Genomic DNA, 26,325 nt, shown 5'->3' on the forward strand with positions numbered 1-26,325 from the left:
ACGTACGCACTGCATTCTCCATCAACACTTTCAGAAAGAACCTCAAGACATAACCGTTTCTCAAACCTAATCCAGCCTCCTCCACTGCTATCACCTGTCTATCATAATGTTCCTATCCTTTTCTCGAAACATTTTGTAACTTCTTTCCAACTTCCACCTTTTCAAACGTTTAATCATGTAAGGCACTCCAAGACCCTATGGGAAGGGCCAGCTCAAAACAAATGTTCAAATACAAAATATATACATATACTTACTTAAACTTCTCAAATCTGCTCTGTAAAAACAACTCAATTGTCACAACACTTTAGGGCATATCTGCCTCTTCCCTTTTGCAGAAGCAGGGACCACCTAACAGGACTGACACACACCAAAGCTTTCACAAAACATTCTACCACGTGTCATCCCTCCCTCCCTTTGTTCATGACATCTATTTCCTGCTTTGCCATACTCCTATCTTCCCCTCACTCATATTGTTTATTACACCTGGCTTATGTCTGACTACCCCGGTGGGGGCACAGTACGCCACTCCATGGAAAAGCCCAGTAGCAAAGAGACTGCTACCGTGGTGATTTGGCGCAGTATAAAAGCCTTTTATCATAAGGTAACTAAATTAAGGCCTGAAATTTGATTTTGCAGTCCCCAGCTCTCCCCAAACTACTAAGCCATCCTCTTCCAAACGCTCCTCATCCTATGGCTCTATAAATTAGGATTGATGTTTCTGTCTACCTGGCCTTCTTGTTCCCAGAAGATGTCTTCCTTCAATAGTCCCCCCTCCTCCTCCTGCCTCAATGACAAAGGTATGTGTCCTATGTCTTTGATGACCTAATGAACTCCTTTATAACCCCACTGCATTTGGCATCCACTGGAACCATGGCATCCAAGGCAGGAAGATTAAAATTAACGAGTCCTGTTGTTTGGCATTGTAAAGGAGTGCGTGTATCTTTCAACATGTCTGGAATCCCTGACAGCTGGAACAACGTAACAAAGTGCTGCTAAAACCCGATGCTTTGAATCTGCACCCTGGTTGCTGATCAGCAGAAGACGTGCCGAGCAACCGAATAGCATTGAGGAGGCTGCAGGTCACGTATCCAGTCCCTACCACTCAGTTGCTCTGCCCACCACCAGTTGCAGTGCCTTCCAGACAGTTACTTAAGGATTCTAGGACAGCTCCAGGCCGACAGCATTGAGGAGGCTGCTGGTCACAAGACCAGGGCCTGCCACTCAGTTGCTCCGGCCACTACCAGTTTTGTGCCATCCAGGCAGCTCTTTTCGTTTGCAGTTGTTGAGCAGGTGCAAGTGGCTCTTGGTCACATGAGCAAAGCCCCAAACACCTGTTTGCCCCAGTCCCTTCCTTTCCTTTAAAAACTCTTAGATAAAGGACATATCTTTCCCAGGCGAAGGGCAAACAAAGAAAATGGAGTTAGAACTGGAAGGACTCAGAACCAGAACCCTCCTCCTCAAACTATGGATAAGCTCCCTCGAATATGTGTTTCATCCCTCTCTCCCAACAGCCCATCCCTACCATCACCACAGATAGGCTACCATGCTGCTCACCAGCAACAACATGAACACTGCATCGCATCAATCTCACCCGAGTCACCATAGACAACATCAGCACTCCAATCCCGGTCCACTGATCAGACCATCTGGCAATCTCATTTCACATTAGTCAGCAAACAATCCTTTAGATTATTCAAATACTTCTGAGTAGAGGCTTTCATAGAAGACCACACCGAACTCCACTTCAAATGGGTATGCTCCCTCTAACGAACCAGGACTGTGACTCGCTTCTCCAAGAACTCAACACCTCCCTCACAACCAACATCAACCGCCCTGCCCCAGTGAAACAATGCACTGTGAAGCCTAAACCTACTGCTTCCTGGCACTCAAGAACTCAATTTCAACAAATGAACCATCACAAAACAAGAAAAGACTTGGCGAAAATCAAGCAGCGTATCCAACCTTGCCTTGCTCAATGAACTTTGTGCTACACACAGACGAATCATCACCAGTGCCAAGGCCACCTACTAGCAAAACTCCATATTCGACCACATCACCCAACCCTGATAAAATGGCACCTGCTCCTGCTGCATGCCCCTATCATCTTAAAATCCTGCTGCAAGGCTGTGAAGGCAAGTCCCTCTATACGCACACCCCAGAGTAAATACAACCCACTAGGGAACGAAGCCAAGAGATAGGTTTGCAAGGATAACAAGGTTTACTTGTACAAAATACAACTGCCAGCAAAGAACTCTGTTGTCCGAGAGAACTCTAGTCTTACATTAGCAAACAACGGCTTATAACCACAAAAAATTTCACAACATAGGGTTCAATCCGGGGCCAGCGATTGGAGGCTCCCTACACATGGGCTTGCTCCATAGGGGATGCAAAGCAGTAATTGGCCGGTTCTTCCCTGTCAATCTGGCTCCACGTGGGTCAGCTGGGCTCATCCTCATGGTGAAGGTCAGGGTATGCACAAACTACAAAGTTCCTATCTAAACTTAACAACTGAGACAGACTATTCATTAATTGTGGCAGGCACCTGGTTTATCATGGGAAATTATGCCAGGGGTAGGAAGGATAAAATACAGCCATGCTGACCCATACATTCATGACTTCATTGATACTGCAGTTCTCGCACCCAATGTCTCCCATCTGGGGTTTGATCTCTGATCTCTGATTTACCTGTCCTAGTACCTCATGTTACAGGGGACGTGTTTTGATTCTAGAAAGAAATATGGCTGCTTTGGTTTTAGATCTTTGGTGGACACTTTACGGAGGTTGGGGCCTGGGGGTCGTGGACTTATAAAGAATTCAAGTGTGTGGGGGTCGAGTCAGTGGTGTGAGGGTCACTATGACCTGGTTGGTGGGGGTTAGAGGCCCAAAGGCAGGTTAGTGGAGATGAATGTATGCAGGGCTGAGCCTGGTGCCATCTCATTCTCTTTGCAGGGCACATTTCTTGAGGCAATACTAACTATTCCCAACACTGAAGGGACAAGAGGGAAATGGACCTCCAAGGAGACAGGGCTCAAGTGTAGCCAGCATGTTGTTCAGAGATTTGGGCTTTATAACCCTGTGTGAACTCAGAGCATGATCAGCGCGAGTCTGAAGCATGTCCTTTCTAGGCCTAATACAAAATGGAGTCACGGGGAGTGGGCATTTCTAGTGCTGAGCATCTACTACTATGCGCTGCGGGGTCTTTGTATGGTGTCTGATGATGCAAAGGGTTCCCCTTTATGGGTTATATGGCCTCATATGGGGGACAGATTATTTGGAAGCGGCTAGCAGGGTGGGATAGGCTCATTTCAATCCCAACAGCTGGCACACGTAAGTCCCCAAGCTACCACCCTGAGAAATTCATCATCTCTGGAGGCCTACAATCCACCAGAAGTGAGGACATGTGCAGACTTGAATTCTGCTGGTACAGGAAGGAAAGAACCAGAAGACAAGCCTTCACTGTCTATGCCCTGAGACTCTGGAACCTCGTTCCAATCAACATCTGACTCACCCTCTTGATTCTACAGTGCAAGAATGAGCACAGAATCCTCCCATTCAATGAATGGCTGCTCCCTAACACCTAGGTCCACAGACTGTCCACTCCCTATCCAACCTGAGACTGGGTGATCTGATCCTCTCTCCTTCCTCCCCCGGTTGTGTATAGATCCCTTGCTGACAAATTGGCCACCTTCCCCCTCCCCTGTTAGCTCCCCACTCCTTGTTTCTCTCCTCTCCTAACCAGGTTCTTCTCCATATGATTGTTAAGCGCTCCATTGCTTCTTGAAGCTAGGTCTGCGCTCATTAAATACCGTAATATTAATAATGATAACAGGAATCCATTCTCCACCATCACCACTACCACCACCACTGAAGCTACAATCATTGGAGGAAAAAGACATGTCTGTGATTGGGGCTCATTCCAAGTATGCCGGTCCGGAAACAACAGTGCCGGTAAGCTTACCGGCACCATTGTTTCTGTACCGGCATACTACGAATCTGCCTGCCAGAGCTGCTGTGACCAACAAGGCAGACCCTGCCGGACCCAGCGGCCACGGTAGACAGACCAAAACGGAAGCACCAGCAACGTTATTTTTTTACTGTCGATCCCATGTACTGCAATTCCCGCTCCCCCTTCCTCTGCACTTTTCCCCTTCCCCTGCACTTGTGCGATCTCAATGTCACCTGGCTGGCCTAGTAAGATCGTTGTCTCTGTCGTCCCTTATTTCCCCTCCCTTGCCTCGTCACGCCTTGAAACACTTGTGTATAGGCGCGTTATAAATATCATATCATTTACACAGTGCTGCATGTGTCTGCTCCTGGAAGAACTGATCCTCGGCTGTGGATACAAGGGCCAGGTGTGATTTATTTTTAACAGAAGTGTAGCCCAATGGTGGAAGGACTACGGGTGAAACAATAATATTATAACAAAAGGTGTCTTACCACTTACACATTTTGCATTCCTCAGTACTGCATGTTACTGAGTATAGTGTTCTGAGGTATTTGAATTCCTCCTATCCTTCATAAACCTACAGTCTGGTTTCTGTAAAGAAAAAGAAACAGGCTGCTTGTGTTTCTTTTTCTACCGGGCCATTTTAAATTGGCCTCATTTATTTATTTTATAACATTTTTATAGCATTGCCATGTTGGTTTCTTAGGATGCTATGTATTCAAAACACAAAATAAAACACCAAGTGATTGGACAATATATACAAAAACACAGAAACATAGTGGTCAAAACTCATGTGCACATTGGGATGAATATGTACACATTTCATATGTTTTGAACTAAGGGAATGGTCCCATGCACCATCTCACACAACAATTCGACATGTGGCAATACAAGATCACCGTCCACCTCAGTACCCATGGAAACAAGGACGCTCTACAACGAGAGAGGCTCCGCGAATCCAGAACGAATTAATGTCGCTGTACGCATGCACGCTTGCCGTGCATTACTAAGAGAGGCATGACACATGCACGTACAGGAGACAGAATCACAGTTACTCCGGCAACCACTGCTCAACCAAGGAACTGCGGACCGCTTCCTCATAGGCGGGTAAGTGAAGGAGGGATTCAAATACCTCAGAACACTATACTCAGTAAGATGCATTACTAAGGCATGCAACATTTGTAAGTGGTAGGACACCTGTGGATATACTACAAGGGCCACATGTGTGCAGGCCAAGGCCCCAGCCACTTTGCAAAATCTATTAATGGCATCAAATTTGCCTTTCATGAACCAATTTTACAAAATGCAGCACAGCACCCAGCTTCAGAAGAGGAAGTGTATCCGAACAACCATGTAACATGGAAGATTATAGTTTTGCCTCTCTGAGGGTCTAGTTGGACACTACAATAACCATACCGATGATTGACGTTGAAGCATTGATAACCACCCTGTGATTGCAACATTTCAGGAGTGCACACTTTGTGCACTGGGCATGGGTAGTAATGCTTCTGCTGAACTTGAAATTCATTCATTGTTACTGTCTTTATAGACTACTCAGACCTTTTGTTGCAGTGCTGCAGGGCAGCAAGAATGGGCATAGCAGAATTACAGATGACAGATGTGTAATATAATCAACTTAGATTTAGTGCGAGAGTTAGGTATCTGAAGTTGGTAGAGTCTTGGACATGTGAAGGTTGGACACTGAAAGCCCATTCAAGTCTTAATTACCCAGAAATCCTGACAGGTGTGTTTTGGGCACTTGCTAATGAGTCTTAGATTTAGGCTTGCAAATCTTCTTTGGAGAATCAGTCATTGGCTAATGTGATAATCATTCTAGAAGTTGCCTTTTTTCTTATTTCCTCACAGTCACCAATCTCGTTTCTCCGGAATGTTCCTGTCATTTATCCAGAGGCCTCTTACGTGGTTGGGTATGCCGTAAATCTGGGTGAACTTTCTGCCTGTCAAACGCACATGTGGCTGGAATTCAGAAGATTTCCGAGAGCTTGTGAGGTTGGCAGCAGGCCAACTACTCATCTGAACACCTCTGTGGGCAGGCTCGGGTTTGGTTGGCAAATCAAAACTGCCAAGCCTCCCTTCCAATAAGAGCCCTAACATATCTAGGTGTGTCTGGAGGCAAAATTAAAAATAAAATCTTCTCTGTGTGGTTTGTCTGGCTGTTAGAGGAGGGTTGAACAGGACTGAACCATACCAGGAGAGAACACCAGCGCATGTGGTGTTTCCTCAGAGAATATTTGGGAGTCCTTTCAACATTTCCAATCTCTGACATTTTAAGTTGTATAATGCTTGTTGTTTGAAGTTAAAGTGTGAGTCAACCTATTGAGAAACTCTTTGTTTTTTAAGTCCCCATCCATCTTCTACCACCAAAAGATAAAAAGACACCCTTTGTGAAAACCCATGGTAAAAACCATTGTGGCAACTTTTGAATTCTTTGTACAACACTGTACCCTAACTCTTAGCCTAAAAAAGAAAGAATAAGGGACATTAAATCTTTTGTGATACCTTGTGAAACTCTTTGTCATTTGTAAACCCTTTTTTCTAATCTTCCTCCTTCCACTAAAAAAGGTGAACAAAAGAAAACATTAAAATAAGAAAGTTTAAAGCAAAAAGAAATCCCAGGTTGAGACTGCGCCCAATTTATCAAAACACGTTTTATTATATGAATGCCCTTTCTGGTGACACGTGTTTCGGTCCCTCATAGGACCTTCTTCAAATCAGGGCTGATTGTGTATATAACTGAAAAATTATATAGGTATTTTTCAAACACAACAAAAGCAAAGATAAAAATAAAATTGTTCATTCACATATTTAACAAAAGGCATCAGTGATATAATAAGAAAAAATATTTGTAACAAAACATAACAGTTAAATCAGAGAAACAAAAATGCCAGACAAAAATGGGGTCGGGGATAGGGAGGGATGTTGTGGGTTAAGAGATAAACAAAAACACATTTCCATTAGTCACTGCTACATGTATTGGCACATGGATGATTCAAAAATAAATTAAATTTGACTGTTTTACCTTATTTTCACCTATTGCTCCCTTAATGGGTTTAACCAAATAGTAGCCGCTCATCAAGTCTGGGGTTGGATCCCTTAAACAAATGTAGATCAAACATATTGTCACCTCTAGCCTAGTGTACAAACTCTCCACAAGTTTTTCATATAAATGCGCGGTAATTGTTTTTTCGCGGAATATTATATCTCCTAGAACGGCTTTCCAAGTCCTCCTTTTTGAAAAACAATTACCGTGCAGAACAACAGTTCTACGCTGTTTTTCACCACTCCGGAAGCTCACAGAATATTAAGGCCGGTGGGAAAAGGGGAAAAGAATTGTCTTAGCGGACATAGACAGGGGACTGTTATCTACGGAACTATGAGGAATGACAAGGAATGAATAAGACTGCTATGGCTGAGGGAAATCTTAAATGAATATGCTGAAGAATTCCTGTCAGAGAGGCAGAACCGCTGTAAGCGTCCACTGCTACTGCAGAACGACGCAAAGCGTAGGACAACAAAGGGGAGGGGCTTATATTCTAAACCAGCAACAACAACTAGACCACACAGCCATTTTCAGGGAAGCTACTAGGCGGCCATGATGGATGATGAGGAAGTGTTTAATACTGAATAGCCTTAACATTGTTCTTCCTACTCCTGATCCAAGAATGGTACCGCACTATCCAAGAAACCTTGGGGGTAATTCTAGGGGAACACCCAGTGATCATGACACAGACAGAGTATTTCCACATATCCCCGCACTGGTCTTCCCGGACCAGGCACGGTTTGTCCCGGGCCGATCTACCCAACACAACCTGAGCAGATTACTTGGAAAAATGCACAATGTTGACCCTGATATCCCTATAGCCAATACTGCGCAAGATGCCGAGAAATCGTTTGATTCGGTGAAATGGCCATTCCTGTTCGATGTACTCACGCGCTCCCGCATCGGTCTACTATTTATACAATGGGTTAAGCTGTTATATACTGCCCAGAGGGCAGCAGTATACACGGCTGGGATGATGTCAGATATCATATATCCATCCAGGGGCAAGAGACAGGGATGCCCTTTTTCCCAAATACTACTTGCACTGGTGATGGAACCGTTAGCATGCCATATTAGAGACCAACATGCACATAGAAGTATACGACTTCAGTCACACCTTAACATCATATCGTTGTACGCAGACGACATATCACTATATGTCAAACACCCCAAAGAGAATTTTCCCCCCCGAAATGTGAAGTCACCAGGTTTGGCGAGCTTTCGTGTCTCAAAATCAACTGGACCAAGTCTGAAATACTGCCCTTAACCCCGGCAGTGTGCCAGTCAGACATTGGCCCAGATTTCCGGTGGTGCACCTCTGGGATGCGATATGTGGGGGTGATGGTGACTACCAATGTGGGAGACCTGTACACTCATAATTATGTAAAGGTAATAGAGGCATTGGAACTAAAAGTAGACCCCTGCATACATCTACCCATGTCACAAGCGGCTTGTATCATGCTGGCGAAAATGGTCCTGTTACCCAAGCTATTGCACGTGTTTAATAACGTCCCTGTCTGGGTCCCGTGCAGCTTTTGGAACTGGGTTAGAAGCCTGATGATCAGACTGGCATGTGCGGGCAAACACGCAAGAGTGCCCTATGACACCCTCACCCTGTCATGTAAACAGGTCGGCCTAGAGTACCCCGATTTGCACGTGTATTACCTGGCAGCCCAAATTCAATACATAGCGCGATGGGGGCAGTCCGTCCCAGACTACCCTCACTCTATGATGGCCAGGGAAGCTGTGCTCCCAGATGACTTTAGGGGACTGCTGTGGGGTACACAACCCCGGATCTCGAGGATGGAAGTACACCCCACGGTGTGACATGTAAGGCCTGGGTCCATATATTACAATTGTCTGGTGCCTCGACCACATATTCGTCGAACCTCCCTTTATACAATATTCACGTGATACAACTGACAAACGAAAGAACCTTCCAAACCCTTTTTCAGAAATTGGGAATCCAATCACTGGGCGACCTGGTACAGGAAGGGCCATTCATCAACTGGGACAAACTGAAGGCCAAGGGTGAAGGGACAGCGGTCACTCTGCTCATATATTATCGGATCAGAGGTGGCCAGACTTCCCCAAGACCCCTGTTACCCAAACTATCCTACAATACGTGCTGAATCCACTCTCACCCCAGTAAATGGTGTCTACATTATATAAAATGGTCAGGGGAGGGAGAGCCAATACAACACACAGTTACAAAACCAAATGGGAAGCCAGCCTGGGGGAAACTGTAAATGAAAGGGAGGAGGTTTTGGGAAGGCACTACACATCCATAAAGTTAATAAACACAATAGTCTATCGTTTAACAATAGTTGAAATGTTCAGACACAATTTCAGGTGCAAGAGGTTGAATGTTACGAGGCCACTCGGGACAAGAGAAAATGAGCAAAACAAAATTGTGCGTCACCGTACAGTAACCCCCAAGATGCACTCCTAAAGAGTTCTTCCGAACCCACAGCTAATATAATAGTATATTTGTTAGGGACTGAATGTGGTATCAAAGCCCCCACTTCATTCCATTGCATAAACTCTTTATAAACAAAATTAATTCAATCAAAGTTTACACAGAAATCTCATTTAATGAACATAAAACAAATCACTACTATGTATTTCAACAAGTTAGCACAAGTTCAACATAACAGCAAAACTCAAAACTAGTACTTTCTCTTCAGTCGTAATTTCAAAATTCAGTCTACAGCTGACACATACATCTATTGCTACCACACAACAGATATGTGGAGTAAATGTCAAATTGCTTCCTTTTATACTTATGTACGAACAGGCTTCCATATAAGTTGTTACACAGCCAATGCATTTCAGATTGGTAAACAATCCATCTTCAGGGCCAGAAAAGCCTAATCGTTCCGAATGTAGTTCCACCAGTGTAGGTAAACCTTAACACTTGGATAGAAAAATCGAAGTCTCTGGAAGGATCCCCCAATCGGGGCATCTAAACGTCACCAAAGTCAATGGCGGCTGAGTCAAGGAGTTCCAGAACATCAAACTCCCTCGAGTAGTTTCGAGAGGCCTCTGGCGGTATACCATACACCCACAGTTGTCAACAATAGCCTGTATAACAATGTGTTCCCGTGTACTGGAAGCCAAACACTCCGGTACTGGGATTCCGCACTGACCAACCCTCTGGACCGATACACCCAGCTCATCTCTCACGCCGATGCTGAGCGACAAGCACAACATTTCGAGAAGGGATTTACCCCATTTCTGATGACGACACATACTGAACGGACTGAACACACCATTTTTCGGAGTCACAAATTGGCCCTGATTTGAAAAGGACACATGCTAGTGTCGAAACACGTGTCATCACAAAGGGTGACAGTGAATAAAATCTAATTTGTACAATAAAGATATTTGAGTGGCACAGAGCACATTTGTGTGAGGACATTCCATGTCTACTGTTTCTATGCAAGAGTTTGGGGCTTGACCTCTTTTCCAGTCCTTACATATCTGCGACACTGAAGCAATCCTAACTATCCAGGACGCAGGGCCTACTGAAGCTGGCATACTCGACAACTCCACTCTCAACACAGTACCTATGGCTACTAGCCCTGGGGGATGAAGGTCCATGTGGTGAAAAAAAAACTCCTGGGTATGGCCTCTGTGACAGCGAGATACCTAATAGCTTGCATGTGGGGGAAACAGACTGCACCAACGTTCCACAGGTGGATGGAACTCATGAATCAATGCGAGCAATGTGAATCACGGTACTCACAAACTTTACCTCCCAATAGCAGACCCATAGACTACTGCCCACCTTTCAGACAATATTACCTAGACTGAAAGCAGAATGAGTGCGCAGAGGATCTCAAAGTAATATCGGAGCACGTAGGGGCAGAGCCCATAGGTAATGAGACTGTATAGCGCTGACACAACATATTCCGGAGACTTTATAGTTCAGTAATGAACATACATAGTGCCGTAATATCTGAAGGACAGTACTGCACTACGGAAGATAACGTGGCAAGAAGTGTCTACCTGTATATGTTACTTATGTGCCTTAGAGTTGCGCAGCAGGGAATAGATTTGGGTGGTGGTGGTGGGTAGGGGGGAAATTGGGAATGTTTATGGTCACACTTGTGACGTGTAGTTGTATGTTATGGTTCCAAGTATAAGAAACTGCAATAAAGAAAGTTTAAAAAAAAATAATTACATTGATTTGTCTTCCTTTGTCAATACTAGCATTCAGTCTCATCACAAAAAAGGGTACACCGAGTTACAGTCTGAATATCTTTCCCCTCCTGCAAACAATTGGATGACTTTCTCTTCGTGGGTCCCTTCTAGTATTGTGTGATGGCGCACTCAGCGAATGCCAGTGGATACATTCCCTTGTGTCCAATCATTCTATGGTGTTATTCTTCACAACTTCCCCTGCTTACAATTTTATGATGTTCTCTTTTGTACTCATGACTAGTAATGTATGAGGTCACAGAAAGATTGCATACTCAGTTACAGCCACGGAATATATATCTTGCCTCTGAACAATTTTGTGATTGTCTTGTCACAAACAAATGGCACACACAGTTCCAGCCACTGCATGCGTTACCTTGATTTTCCCTTCACAAGTCACTGCTTGTATATTTTGTAGTTACAAAATATGTCACGCTCACTTACAGGCAAAGAATGGATTGCCTACCTCTATATAATTCAATTACTTTGGGCCTCATTACACGGAAGGCGGTAATGTTTAACGGTCACCGTTAATGGTAACGGTGACCATTAACCATTACCGCCTTACTACGAGGTCCCTTAGCAGGTTGGTGCTTAAACGCCTGCTTTTTGCAGGCGTTAAAAACCAACCCGCTAAGGGACCTTGGTGCTAATTACGGCACCGCAAAATTGCGGTGCCGTAATTAGCACCTTCCCCATTCCCATTATGCCCTATGGGGCAAAAATGGGAATGGGGAAGGGCAGTGGTGGAAGGGGGAATTATCGCCCCGCCAACCTTGGAATAGGGCGGTAATTCCCCTTTCCACCAAGGCGGTGCCGGTATTTTACTGGCATGGACCAAGGTGCTAATAGCACCTTGGTCCTCCGCCTTCCGTGTAATCCATCTTTGCTAGTGGCTGCTAGCATTTTGTCTCATAATAAATGATTGAACACTCAATGCCACTGAATGTATTCCCCTGCCTCCAAATAGGTTTGCTGGGGGTAAATCCTCCACTTCAAGATCAAACACGTGCACGGCACAGAAGAAATTGCAGTAATTCTGTTACTGCCAATAGGATGCCGGTGGTGGAATTACCACCATATTTAGCTTCAGTGAATAACTTGTAATGACGCTGTATGTTTGTTCTTCACAGCTAGTATTTTGTATTATCAAATAAGTAGCATACTCAGTAACTGACCCTAATTGTAATGTGATGACTCCAAACAATTCTATAATTTTTTTCTTCTCAACAAATTATTTGTCTCATTGGTCACAACACGTTGGCACACTCAGTTACAGCCACTGAATGTAACATTCCGCTTCCAAGAAATTATATGGCTACTGTTGATTTGTTTAGTCATCAAATGTTGGCACACTCAAATAGGGTAAATGAATGTATTTCCTACAGCCAAACAATTCTATGATTTCCCTATCAATATTAATATTTTGACTGGTCAGAAAAAGATGGTATACTCAGTTACAGCCAGTTAAAGGATTCCCCTGAACCCAAAAATGCTTGTTTTGTTTTTGATCGTCACTACTGGTATTCTGTCCCACCAGAAGTAGATGATGGCACACAAACTTACAAAACCTTACAGTTATCTCCTGCTGACAAACAATTCCATGATTTTGTCTTCACTCGTGACTACTAACATTTTGTCCTATCACAAAAAGAAGACACACTCAGCTGCAGCTTCAGATTCTAAACTCTCGTCTGTGTTGAAATAAATCTGTGAATTTCAATTCATTCCGTGGTCACCGGCAAGAAATGTTGCATGCATGTATGTCATGTAAGGTGATAACGGGATTGTCTCTTCACTAGTATTCACAAAAATATTGCCTGAGAGGGGTGTACAGTTTTCTGTGTTATTTCGAGTTGGTGCTGCGATAGAGGAAAATATGTTTTATATTTGGTGGCTGGGAGGTGGGTTTGTAGGAAGATTAAAAGAGTTAGTAGGATGAGAAAGGTCTGTGTGTTTTGCAGACTAAATTGTTTTGCAATATTACTATTTTTGAGGGTAATATTAGGTATATTGCCTATCAGAGTTTTCATCGCCAAATGGAATGGCCTTGATTCTACCAGAGGCCCCCTGTGTGGTGCCATGAGGAGATGATATCACAGTCAATATCACATTTGATGTTATTTTGTAAACCATTCAGCAGCTAAGGTCTGTATACCTGAGACACGTCCTGCTGGAGGCAGGGATCAAATCATGGCCCTGTGCCATGAAATGTCTGGTCCAATCAATCCCCCCCCCCAATTGTGGGTGCTGTGGCCTGTTTTTTGCAAAGAGCATGGATTCTGAAGAGACAAATGTTAGCACTTCAAATGGGCAACAGGCTGTGAGTATAGCTCTCCTGCTGCTCCAGTAATACCTTTGGTAAAGTTAATTGCCATCTTGCTATGTTATCTGTAGCAATATGGTGAATCTTTGGAACATGTTTTCTAGCAGTCATGTATTAGTTTTGTTATTATAGTTTTTCCCTCTGTTATTGACTTTGTGTATTTGTGATAACTGATTGTGTGATTTTAATGTATTTTATATAACGTAACCTCATGACTTAGTGTCGAATAAAGGTTTAAAAGTTAAGTTTTGTTAAGGCTGAGAATTCTTCTATGGTGATTGGTGATATTATGCTTTCTTTTCATAGGGCCTACCCAGTTCAGTTGAGTCAGTTTTGGCAGTACCATGGTTTGTGGTGCCTCTTCTTGTAATGAGCTTGTGTATTTCTTTTTGATAGTACTTCCTGTTTGGATGGTTTAATTAAAGCACCAATTTTCTAGCAGGTTTCTGAATTTGAGATGTTCTGTTGTTCATAGTTCCTTGGGAGTGACTTCCAGAGTTTTGCCAAGATGCATGAAAAGGCTGATCGACTGTATTTCAGTTTCAAATATTGCGTTGGTTCAATATGAATGTAATTTCTAGATCTCAGGGTTTGTTTCGGTTCATAGATGGAGATATGGGGGTCATTACGAGTACGGCGGTAGGGGGTTAACGGCACCGGTAAGGATGCCAGTGCCGTTAACCCCCTACCACCGTATTCCGAGGTCCCTTAGCAGGTCCCACTGGGGCCGGCTGGTTTTACCAGCTGCCCTTAGTGGGACCCGTTAAGGGACCAGGGAGCTTATAACGGGCCCGCTATTTTTGCGGGCCCGTTATTAGCTCCTTCCCCATTCCCATTGAGCCCTATGGGGGCTCGAATGGGAATGGGGAATGGTTTTCAGAATGGGGACTTACCGGGTCCTCGAAGGTTGGAATGACCCGGTAAGTCCCCATTCCGACTACCCGGACACGGGTTTGGAGGCAGCCATGGCGCTAATAGCACCATGTCTACCTCCAAACTCGTAATGACCCCATTATTCTTGTATGGATTCTGGTCCTTGGCAGTGGATTGCTCTGTAGTTAATGCAAAGTATTTTTAAGTAGATTCTTTTTTGACTGCTAGCCAGTGTAGGGTTTGCATTGCTAGTGTGATGTGTTCTCTCCTAGCGAGTCTGATGAGTAGTCTTGCTGCCCCGTTCGGTAGTTGTAGATTTTTGGTGAAGGACTGCAGCATTCGAAGGTAGATGCTACTGGTGTAGTGTACTCTTGATATGATGAGGGAGATGACGGTGAGTGTTCTGTGTGGGAAGTTGTGGAAAGGTGATATCTGTTTGTACATAGATGGAATAAGCATTTCCTTACAACTGCATTCGCGCTTGGCTCTAGTGAAAGTTGTGTGCCCATTAACATTCTGAGATTTTTAACTACTTTGGAAGATTCCAGTCAGTTTCTCATTTCCTTAAGCCTAGGAATGTGAAATTGGTTTGGTGGCATCTTGGGAGTGATCATGATCTCCATTGTGTTTGGATTGAATTTGAGGCTGTTGATGCTCATCCACCCATTTATTTGTGTGAGGCAGTTGGTAAGAGTTTGGTCCAGTCCTCCGCTGGTATTCATTTTGTGGATGATGTGTGTGTCATCTACAAAGTTGGAGCATGTGAGTTCATAACTTTTGATGAGTTTGATGAGTGGGTTCAGGTCGATGTTGAAGAGTAGTGGAGAAAGGGATGAGTGTTGTGGTACCCCACATGTGGGTGTGCGTGGTGCTGAGCTCAAGGTGTTTAGCCAGGAGGTTGCTGTACTTTCTGTTACAAAGCACTCTATCGATAGCAGACCCATGATGTTGATCCCTATTTCTTATAGTCCTTTGATCAGGCTTTCATGGTTGAATTTGTAGAACACTGCTAAAAGGTCTAGTAGTTTTATTGCTGAGGTGATGTTGGAATCAGCGTTAGTTTTTAGGTCACCCCAGATGGATACTATCGCTAATTGTGTTCCTCTAATGGGTCTGTAGCTGACTAGTGACTGGTTTAGAATCTGGTTGATTTCTGCATGTTCCAGAATTTGTTGCTATGCTTAGGTTTCTAGGAGTTTTGTTGAGTAAGCGATATTTAAAAAAGGGCCGGCATTTGGTTAAATCTTCTGTGTTTACCGATTGGTCTTTGAGGAATGGTTTGATGTGTGACACTTTGAAACTTCCAGATACGGATCCTATTGCCAGTGAATTGTTCCTGATGTTCCAGAAGTATTCTGCTAGCATTTCTTGGGTGAGGATGATCTTCTAGATGTCTAGTGGGCAGGGGTCTACTGGCGAGCCTGCTTTGTTGCTTTGGTTCACTGGGTTAGTGAATCTTGCTTTCGATATTGGTGTCAAGTTGTTTAGTCTTGTGGTTATTTATGGAGTTGGCTGGTTGGTGGAGTTGTTCGTGTCCTTGGCTATACTTTGGATGACTAGCTGTTTATAATTTTGTTTTTGAAGTGGTTTGCGAGGTTGTCTCAAAATTTCTGTGAGGGAGTAGGTGTGTTGTTGAAGGCTGTAGGGTTTCTTAGCTCATTGACGATGCAGAACATCTCTTTTGGTGTATTGTTTGCTTTTTCAATACCTTCTGCCATAGCATAGTTTTTTGCTTTGATGATTTCGGATTTGTATAGGCGTATCTCTTTTGGCTATGTGAGTTTGTCCCTTTGGTTGACGGTTTTCCTCCACACTTGTTCCAGTTGACTATTTGCTTTCTTTAGGGCTCTGAGATGGAATGTGAACCATTTTGCTATTGTTTTCCTTTTTGACTGGGTGAAAGACTTTTTTCAGTGCAACAACATCTAGGGCTTCCGTGATGTATTATTGGATTGTCTTGGCACTTCTGTCTGTGTGGAGTGTGCCTAAGACAGAGCTTGCAGGTTTTGAAAATTGTATTATAAAGATGGTCGCTGCAGAGAATGTGAATTGGGGCTGCAGCTGTAATCAGGTTTCCTATGCAGACATTTGCATCTAGGTTGTGCCCAGCATAGTGGGTTGCTCCCTTAACTATTTGTTGTAGATGCATTTTTGATAGTTGTGAGGTTACTGATTGCGCTGAGTTGGTGTTTTCATCTTCAAACTATATATTAAAGTCCCCTAGCATAGTCAGGTGGTCCTATTTAGTGGTTATTTCGGTTATGGCGTCTACAAATGCATCCGTGAAAGGTGGATTGTATGTGGGCGTTCTGTAGACGAGTATGATTGAAAATTGGTTTGGTGGTCTACTGCTAGGTGGAGGAGCACGAATTCAAAATTTTGAATATTTGAACTGTGCTGTTGTAATCTTTAAGTAGTCTGTATATATTCAATGGCAAGAGCCCCCCTACTCTTTTTCATTCTCTGTTGGTTTGTTCCAGATTGAGGTTTTTGGGTCATTATGTGTGTGCTAATACCTCAGACCATTAGCAAGATTTAATTGAGCAACAGGATGTCTATTCTGCCTTTGCTGAGGAGCTCGTATATCTCTTTACAGTGCTTTGGCATAGATCTTGCATTGATTAGGTTACAGTGAATGTTTTTGTTTTCTGAGCTTTGTTTGTCCTTCGAGAGTGGTGTCATTGATTTGATATGGTATATGTTCTTCTTTCTTTTTGATTCTGTGTTGGGACTTGGTGTGCATGTTGTGTGGCAGATTTTTGTTGCTTCCATTTCTTCATTGAGTAGTTAGAGGAGGGTGCGTTTTGGGTTGACATGGTCATCTGGGCCGTCTGTTGTTTTGTACAGTTGAATCTTGTTCTCATGCACGTTTTTAGTGATGAACTGTGTATTATGGTCATTTAGTTCAGTGGTATTTCTTCCATCGATCTGGGGTCTGTTCATTGTGTTTATGAGAGGTCCCTTCCTGTGTTGTTGGGGTGATTGTGGATGGCTGGTCCTTTGTAGATAGGTAGCGTGACAGGTGAAGTGATTTTGGTTGTGTTCTTGAGAAAGGGCTCTCTTGTACTAAGCAGTTTAGTGCAGAGTTTCATGACATTAGTTGGTTCCTGCAGGTGGTTGGATTTGACGATTGGTCTTCTTCACTGTCGTTGGGTTTTTATGGGACCTTCTTGCATGTCGATCTTTCATAGAAAGTATCATTTTTTTATTTTTTTAGTTGTTGGGTTCTGGGTTTGTCAGTCGTTTGCTAGTTTCTTCTCTGGGTTTGGGTTATCTTTAAATTAGGTTCAATAATCAGGGTCATTAGAGCTAGTGTGGAGTCGTACTTTAGCCGAGGTTATGAACAGTAAACTTTTGTATTGGTTAATTGATCTTGTCGGCTGACATCTCAATAGGTGGTACTATTTAAGCTGTCCAAACTAGCTGTTTGTATTTTTTTGGTTGGCAGATAGTATCAATGCTGCAGGGACCTCAGGGCTTCAGTTGTTTTCTGGGATTCTGATTGTACTTGGCATACTGTGGGATGATTCTCTATAGGGAGGTGCAGTAGCATATGGTCACAAGAGTACAGTATCACAGGAGTACAATATTGCAGGTGCACAATATTGTAGAGGCGCTATATCGCAGGAGCATTATATCACAGGGGCACTACAGTATGAAAATCTAAAGAACCATTAAGTGGAAACTAACCCTGACCCAGAAGACAAACACACCAGGATCCCTATAAATCAGCAAGGTTAAGACAATAGAAGAAACCTTACACAATATATAAAAAGGACTCAAAAATCATCTAGGAAAAGGTGCAAGCAGAGGCAGTGGCAGCAGCAGAGGCCGGGATAGCCATAGATGGATCTAGAGCATGCACAAGACGAGGAAGAACATGTAACGCTGACTTCTGCTGGGGTAAGAAGACCACCATTTGGTTGGAAAACTTGTTAATGAAACATCTGGCTACTCAGACCCAGGTGAAGAAGCTTGCGCCAGATTCACAGAGGAAGGGACCTAGCCAAAGAGACAGAGAGCACCAGGTTGTGGAGAGATCTGGATCTATACATGTGGATACCAAGTGATACTGAGACCTGGCCTTTTTAATACTGAAACCAGGTAGAGGTGAGAACTGTCATCGTCAAAGCTGAGCCTGAGGTTAGGGTAAGATCTAACCATGTGAAGATTGATACTACTTTGGGTAAAAACCCACTTGTGAATACTGATCCCCGGTCATGGAGAGATCTTCCATTTTGAATGCTGATACCAGGTCGTGGTGAAACCTGTTCATGGGAATGATGCAGTAGATCATAGTAAGACATGCCTGTATCAAGGCAGACACATCTGGACATGAGGAGACCTCTCCTTGTGAAGGCTTATAACTAAGGTCTGGGAGTGACCAATACAAAAGACTACTAGAACTAAGACAATAGAGAGGCCTTCATCAGAGAACTTTGATGTCTGAAAGGAAGTCCTATGGTGGTTGCAGAGGTCTTGAAAAGGCCAGTCTGACGGCAAAAAAAAAACAGACGATGAAGATAAATTCAGGAGGCTAAGGACTTGTTGAATATCAGGTATCAACGTTCTGTTGGCCACATCTTGTTCTACAGATTAGGGAGTAGCAGGTGGGGTCTGGTCTTATTAGTCTAGCTTTGAACATTACAATTTGGACTCATGCTACATGGTATTGTGGACATTGGGAACATTCTTTACTGTATTTTGGCCCTTTTCTGTCACTACAATTGCAGAGACTCCCAAGTTCATGTGGGTGTTGGGTGGTCCAAAGCAGACCATGAGAATCACCACAGGAAAGGTGGTATATGACCTCGAGATGTTGTCGTTTGTGCCATTGCTGAAACCTCTCCTCAAAACCTTTAGGCTTAATTTTCCAAAGCCTGAAGGAGGGTCAGGGACATTTAGTTTGTCAAAATCACCTGAAAGTCATGACGCAAAGATGAATCTAGTTTTTTTGCACAGAAAAGATTTGGCTTTGATATTCTCCTCATGACCTCAACTTACCTACTTTATCGTGTCATTGAAATGTTTGTTGCATTAATTCTGAATTAATAAGAAGTTCAGATGCATTTGTTTTCCGACACCTGGCAGGATGTCGCAAGACCCGGAGAGTAGCATGGTGTGTTTACATATAATGCAGTGGGTGTGAGCACAGAATATGTTTAATGTGTTTTCATTAGTGTGAGTCTGCGTTCATGAGTATTTGTGTGTGACAGTGACTCTGTGTGTATATGTCCATGTGTATGCAAAGTATGTATATTGTGTGTGCAACATCATTTAACTGATTTAAATTGGGAATTTACACTGCCAATGCTGGCGTATTGTGTGAACAGCTTCATGCAACTGATTCGCAGTGGCAAGGCTGGCATTGTCATAGTGAATTACAGTAGGAATACCTGCATGTATTGTGATGGAAGCATTGTAGATTTGTTGTACAGTGCCAATTCTGGTATATAATGTGGGCACCCATTCATAAAAGTGAACACAATAGCAATGGTGCCATATATTGTGGATGCACACATCATGCAAATGTTGTAAATTGTTCATTCGTATTGTTGGTGACCTGCAATGTATTGGATATTTTCATGTATTACCCTAGACAAACAATTGTAAATTGGATGACTTTTTACCCCATGTTGCAAAACAATTATGGTGTAAATGCACCTTTTGAATCCATTATTTTGAAAAGTGTCCTAAGGAGAGAACCTACCGCCCCCCAACCCTGAATGCCCATACTTTAATTAGGGCCCCCTTGCTATGCTAGGCGCTCTCGCTAATTCACTGGAAATGTTAATGCCCATCCACTGAATGTATTTCCCAGATGCCACTTTAAATTGATTCCAATAATTGTGATCCCCTTAGATGCCACGTGTCCATCTGCCACCAAACACTGCCCCCATCAACCTTGGATGGCTTAGGGCTTTGGATAATGGAATGAATACTTTTCATCATATCTCTTTGCTTATTGTTCTAGTGGCTGCTGATTGTCACCCTGTTTATTATGATGTCCATGATAGGATTGTGTTGTTTGGTTCCCTGACTGGCAGTCTAGTTCTCCTGATTCCTCGTACATTTAAAGGTATCTTGAGTTTTTTTATCTGAGTTAAGACAAAAGGAATTCAGTTCCGTTTTGCTCTTTAGGCCATCAGTCCATACATGTTTCCCACCTGACAATGATTTGCTGACATTTTGAGTGTCAGAGGCCATTTTAACTTCTGGCATGTGCTCTTGTGGCTGTCTATCTGTCTATCTGTCTATCTGTCTATCTATCTATCTATCTATCTATCTATCTATCTATCTATCTATCTACTTGTATTTGTAGAGAGCCTACAACCATAGGCACCTAAGCACTACCATCAGGAACATGGTGTGCCAACTGTAAGAGATTGGTCAAAGAGAAAGGGTTTAAGGCTCCTTTTGAAATCAAGAAGACGTTTAGTGGATCTAGGGTGATATGGGCGTGAATTGCAAAGATTGATGGCCAGGATTTATAAAGACAGGCCCATTGCTCTTGATCACTTGAATCTGATAGTTACCAAGGATTGAGCAGATCTGAGGGTGCAAGAAGGGGAGGGTCTTAAACACTGATCTAATTGCCTTAAATGTAATTCTAGCCAGACCTATCAGCCAGTTTAATTTCCTAAAAATGGGATATATGCGTGCTCTATATGATGCACGTGTTACTATCCTGGCAGTCATAGTTTGAATTATCTGAATATGGTTAAGTGCATATTGAGGTATGCCTAATAAGAGAGCATTTCCGTAGTCAATCCTGGAATGGATGACTGATCGAGGTATGGCTGCTGCACGCCATTTCGAGATGAATAGCCTGATTTGGTTTAGAATCATCAGGTGATAATTAGAAGGGCTAATTATTGTGTAAACATGGTTCATGCACAAATGAGAGTCAAAATGGGTTCCCAGATTTCTTACTGATGATTGAACTTTGGTGTTGTCTTTATCTAGAGATATTTCTTCAAGAGCCTTTGAGATGTGGAGTGGAGCAATGTGGACAGGCACTATGTTTTTGAATGCTCAGTCAGTTGATGTCCATCCAGTGATCGATGTTACTAAAAATATATTCTTTACATTATGGCTTCTTTTGAAGTCTGCATTCGGAAAAATAATCTATTGAGTATCATCATCATAGTTATGAAAGCTGATGTTTTCAGATATTACTCTATCACGGGGTAGTTTTAAGTATACATTAAAAGGCAATGGAGATGGACACGACCCTTGTGGTTCCTCACAATCAGTGCTATGTTCTTCCAATTCATACGCATCAAGTTTCACTTTAGCAGTACCTGCTTTTAAAAATGAACAGATCCATTTGGAGGCATTGTCGTATTTGCAACATTTTCAGCCTAGACAAATGGTGTGGCCCAGGGTTTCAAAGGCAGCTGACAGATCTAATAACATAAGCATCTCTGTTGAACCCTGGTCCATAATATTAAGGAGCTGATCTTTTGCGTCAATGAGTTCAGTCCCTATGCTCTTCCCATGATAAAATCCTGATTGGAAATCCCAGAGTAGTTGATTTTGTTCCAAGTGCTCTTGTAGCTGTATAGTGGCAACTTCGTCCAAAATGTTTAAAAGGAATGGACCATTTGAGATGGAATGGTAGTTACCAGGATCATATGGTTCTTATGTTGCTTTCTTAAGCATGGGGTGATCCATGTTCTTTTAAGGTCTACAAGAATATAACATTCAGTAAATGTCCTGTTGATAAAGTTCATGATAGTAGGTGCTAAGGTTGAAGCACATTGTTTGATCACGGAAGATGGGCCAGGATAACTAGACATGTAGTAGCATTCATAGAGTAAGTAGTTTGACAAGGAGGATGGACGAGGAGATGATGGTCCAATTTCTTACCAGTAATCTTCATTACTACAAGTCCAAGCCTTCTTCTTTAAAGTACATGAGTTTTCTTTCTCCCAAAGACATTTCAGGTTTCCAAAATCCTTGTGAGTACCTGATTGTCATCTAAAACAATATGCGCCAGTGAGTCCGGAAGGGCTTTATAGCCTGCACGTGGGACACCGTCCCAGTTTTAACAAAAATGAATTAAGACATTTAGGAAACATTTTTTAAAAAGAGATTATTTTAATTTCATTACATTTTTTAACTTCATTTTAGATTTAATCGGCATAGACCATAAAAGCAACAACACAGTACATTCCATCATTAAAAGATTACGGGCCTCATCACGATTTGGGTGGTAGATACCGCCCGCGCTAATAGTGTTACGGCCAACCGGTCCAGTGCTATTAATGCTGGATCAAGGGTTGGGTGGCAACTGTAATTCCCCATTCCCCGTTGGATCCATTGGACCCAATGGGGGATTTTTGGCACAATTAGCACGCGCTAATAGTGCGGCGCTCATTGTGCCAGAAAATTTGAATTTTCCTGGTGCGTTTACCCCCTGCTCTAAATGCTGCCAGACTCGTGATTGGGCGGGCGCTTAAATGCGGTGGTAATAGCGTTACCACCGCATTTAAGGGTTACCACCCAACTCGTGATGATGAACAACACAAGAATAAAGATCCAGTATTCAGCACCCAGTTGTATCGGTATGTATTTAAATGAGTTGCCCTCTAAGTTGACAACACATGTTTCGGCCTTCTTTGGCCTTTCTCAAATCAAGGCTTTTACATTCACAGTTGGTTATCGTTCGCCTCTGTGGGGTTAGTTTGTTAATTCATAGCCTTTTGCTCTCGCTCTTGAATTACTGGTACAATCCCATGATCATAATTTCGTGCTCCGGTCATCCGCGTTGGCTGTCTACTGTTCTCTCACCAACTTGTGATGAGGCCGCACGCCTAAAACACCAAACTTATAATAATAAAATCTCACAAAAGTAAAAATACATAATTAGCATATATAAGATCCCTGCTACACAATCATATAAATACCTCTAATACTTTGTAACCACCCAACTTCCTTAGCAAACTAACTTGCAACAGACTGGGATTTAATCATCCTTGCTCTCCTCAGCCAGGCCCCGTGAATGTATTTAGATATAAAATAGGCAACATTTGGATTGTTGGTGGATTTTCAGTAGGCTATGACTTACTCCAGGCATCTAATGCCTGATTCTCAAAGTAGTGGTAACAAATATGTACCCCTCAACACTTTATACCCTAGGCAGAGCAAAATGAAATGTACAATGGATTCCTAACCCTTCCCACATACCTGGCAAATGGCGGAATTAAAACTGTGCAGTTCTTAGTAAATTTTGCCACCTTTAGCATGTTCAGCCGATACTCTAAGCATACGATATGATATGATAAGCAATTTATAACGCACCTGTACACAAGTTTTTCTTGGCATGACAAGACAAGGAAGGGAGGACAGAAGGACGGCAAAACCACAATCTTACTAGGCCTTGTGTCATTCAGATCGTACATAGTGAGTGCTCTTGCAAATGATGGAGAGATTCTGTCAAGATACGCCTAAAATCCAAACTCCTGTTTGTTGCATAAATACGGTAAACCCGTACTCAAATGGAGGCAACCGTCCTGCATGTTCATCCTTGATACAGTTAAAGCAGCATTTTTATTCTTCCTTTGCTCTCACTGCTAATCTCAAATGGGGGTTCCCACAAGGGTTTGATATTGAATGCATTTAGTCCCTGCTTTACATGCTTGATCCAGACTAAGAAAAATAGATTATTGTTATGCTTGTCTCTGGGGTGAGGACACACCTCACAGGGTAAGGGCTGTGGTAAGGAAGGATGACTCGGTGTAATGAACTTTAGAACTAAACAATTAGACCATCAACTACAATTATCACCCAGATGGGATGTTGGCATACTGTAAGGCAATCGGGAGCGAGGTCTTCAGTGCCACAATTGTTGGTGTCACCCTGATTCCTCCTGGTTCAGAAGATGCCTTATCCCATGCCAATTGCTGACACAGTCCATCCACATTCCTGCTCCTCTCTAGCCACCCTCTGCCTTTTCTGATCACCTGTATCTGCCGACCATCCTCCCGCACCATGCACTCCAGAGTGACCCACGGCCCCAGACTCCGACTGGCCACTCATACTGTCCTCCCCTCCTTTTGCACTGCAACAAATGATGGACTACTGCATGTAAGGCTGCCCCTTTAAGGGCTTCGGCACGCGCGGAGTGAGGTTGCACTCTGCTGTGTGCCTTTAAATAAAGGGGGCATGCCCCAGCAGTCAGTGCGACCGGGGAGCCCAAATCGAAGGGACGTCTCCAGTGTGAGTCTGTGACGGGTGTGGGGTCACGGGACATTGCAGGGGTACAGAGAGCCCCACAACAGTGGCGACGAGACCGGAGTCATGGCCGGGCCCGACGGTGAATATAATTATCATTTTTATAACGAGCGAGGGATGGAATCATCTTGTTCTATGCCGCGGAGAGGGTGTGGACCACGTGGCTGGTGGCCATTTTGTTAATAAGGGCCAGGATGATTGCGGCACTCTGGAGGGACCCTTGTATGCCATCCAGGCATAATTTTTGGACATTCTTGCAGCGGGCAGCTATTTCTGCTGGCACAACCCATCAAATCTTGGAAATTTCGATTTTTTAGGTGAATTTCGTCGAGTGAAGTTGAGGTGCTGGGGGAAGCTTACTGTTTTCCTGGTAATACCCTGGGCCTCCCTGGCTCAATTTCTGGACACTTCCTGCTTTGCCTGTGGCCCCAACTACATCACATTGGCTGGCCGTTCATGACTGGACCATATTTGCATAGCCCATGCTCCATCTTGTACTGGTGTGAAAGTTTGAAGATCAAGAAGGCCTGCACATTTCAGATTGTCTGGGTGAGTTGCTGCCCAATAGCCATCCAAGAAGGGGTGCTTGTACGCTTCAACCATGAATGACCTGGATGATCAAGACAGGGGACAACCAATAGTTCAGCCACTGCCCCAGATCCAGCCTCCACCTGCGGTCCAGCCTTTGCCCCTACCTGTGCCTCAAGCCATGGCCCAGATGAGGCCCCCAGGGGCACTTCAGCCAATCCCTGAATTCGATGTGTCTGCCCCCCCATCCAGCCTCTGGTCTAGGTGGAAGCAATGGATTGATCACCTCAACATGTACTTCAAAGCCACCATGGAGGCCAATGAGGACAGCAAGTTGGCGACCCTATTGTACTCTGCAGGGCCTGCGGTACATGAAATATTTGACTCTCTCCAACCTACTGATGCTTCCTATGACGCAGCGAAGAAAGCTCTCCATAACTACTTTCTTCTCTTGGCAAATGCAGACTATGAACGTTTTGTAATGTTTTCCACCTGCCAAAAAGAGGATGAGACACTGGACACATTCTATGGCCGTCTCAGGCGGCTATCAGTGGCGTGTGCCTGGACAACCCTGATGATATGGTCAGGAACCAGCTGATACAAGGTTGTTCGCCAGGGAAGCTACGGAGATAGGTGCTGAGGGAACCTGGGATCACCTTGCCTCGCATCCTGGAACTGGTTCACGGCAAAGAAGTGTCTGAGGTACGTGCATCCAGAATGGAAGCAGGTGTGCGTTCAGCCAAGGCAGAGGAGGTCTGTGCCATGGGTCGTGGCGGCAGAGGTGCAAGAAGGCCAGCAGGTAACTTCTGTGACAGGGGTGGAAAGCCAGGGGAGGCATGCCTGAAGTCCGGGTATGACCAGCCCCATCCTGCTGAGTGTCCAGCGGCAGGGAAAACTTGTGGCCGATGTGGCCTGACCAACCACTATGCAGGGCATCCCTGCCGGTGATGGTGCCGAGAAGTCCTGTGTGGTCTGGCTATTTTCGCCGCCAATCACGCCCGCCCAATGTTGCCCAGGTCGATCAGGGTGAGGATGGTGCACAACTGGATGAGGAGGAAGAAGAGGAAGAAGAGAACATTTTCTTTGTATCCAGTGTTGAGGCCCTCAAATCCAAGAGCAGATGGAAACCGTGGTCCATTGTCGCAGTCA

Source organism: Ambystoma mexicanum, chromosome 7q (genome assembly GCF_040938575.1).
Source record: "Ambystoma mexicanum isolate Mex_15411 chromosome 7q, UKY_AmexF1_1, whole genome shotgun sequence".
Taxonomy (NCBI): domain Eukaryota; kingdom Metazoa; phylum Chordata; class Amphibia; order Caudata; family Ambystomatidae; genus Ambystoma; species Ambystoma mexicanum.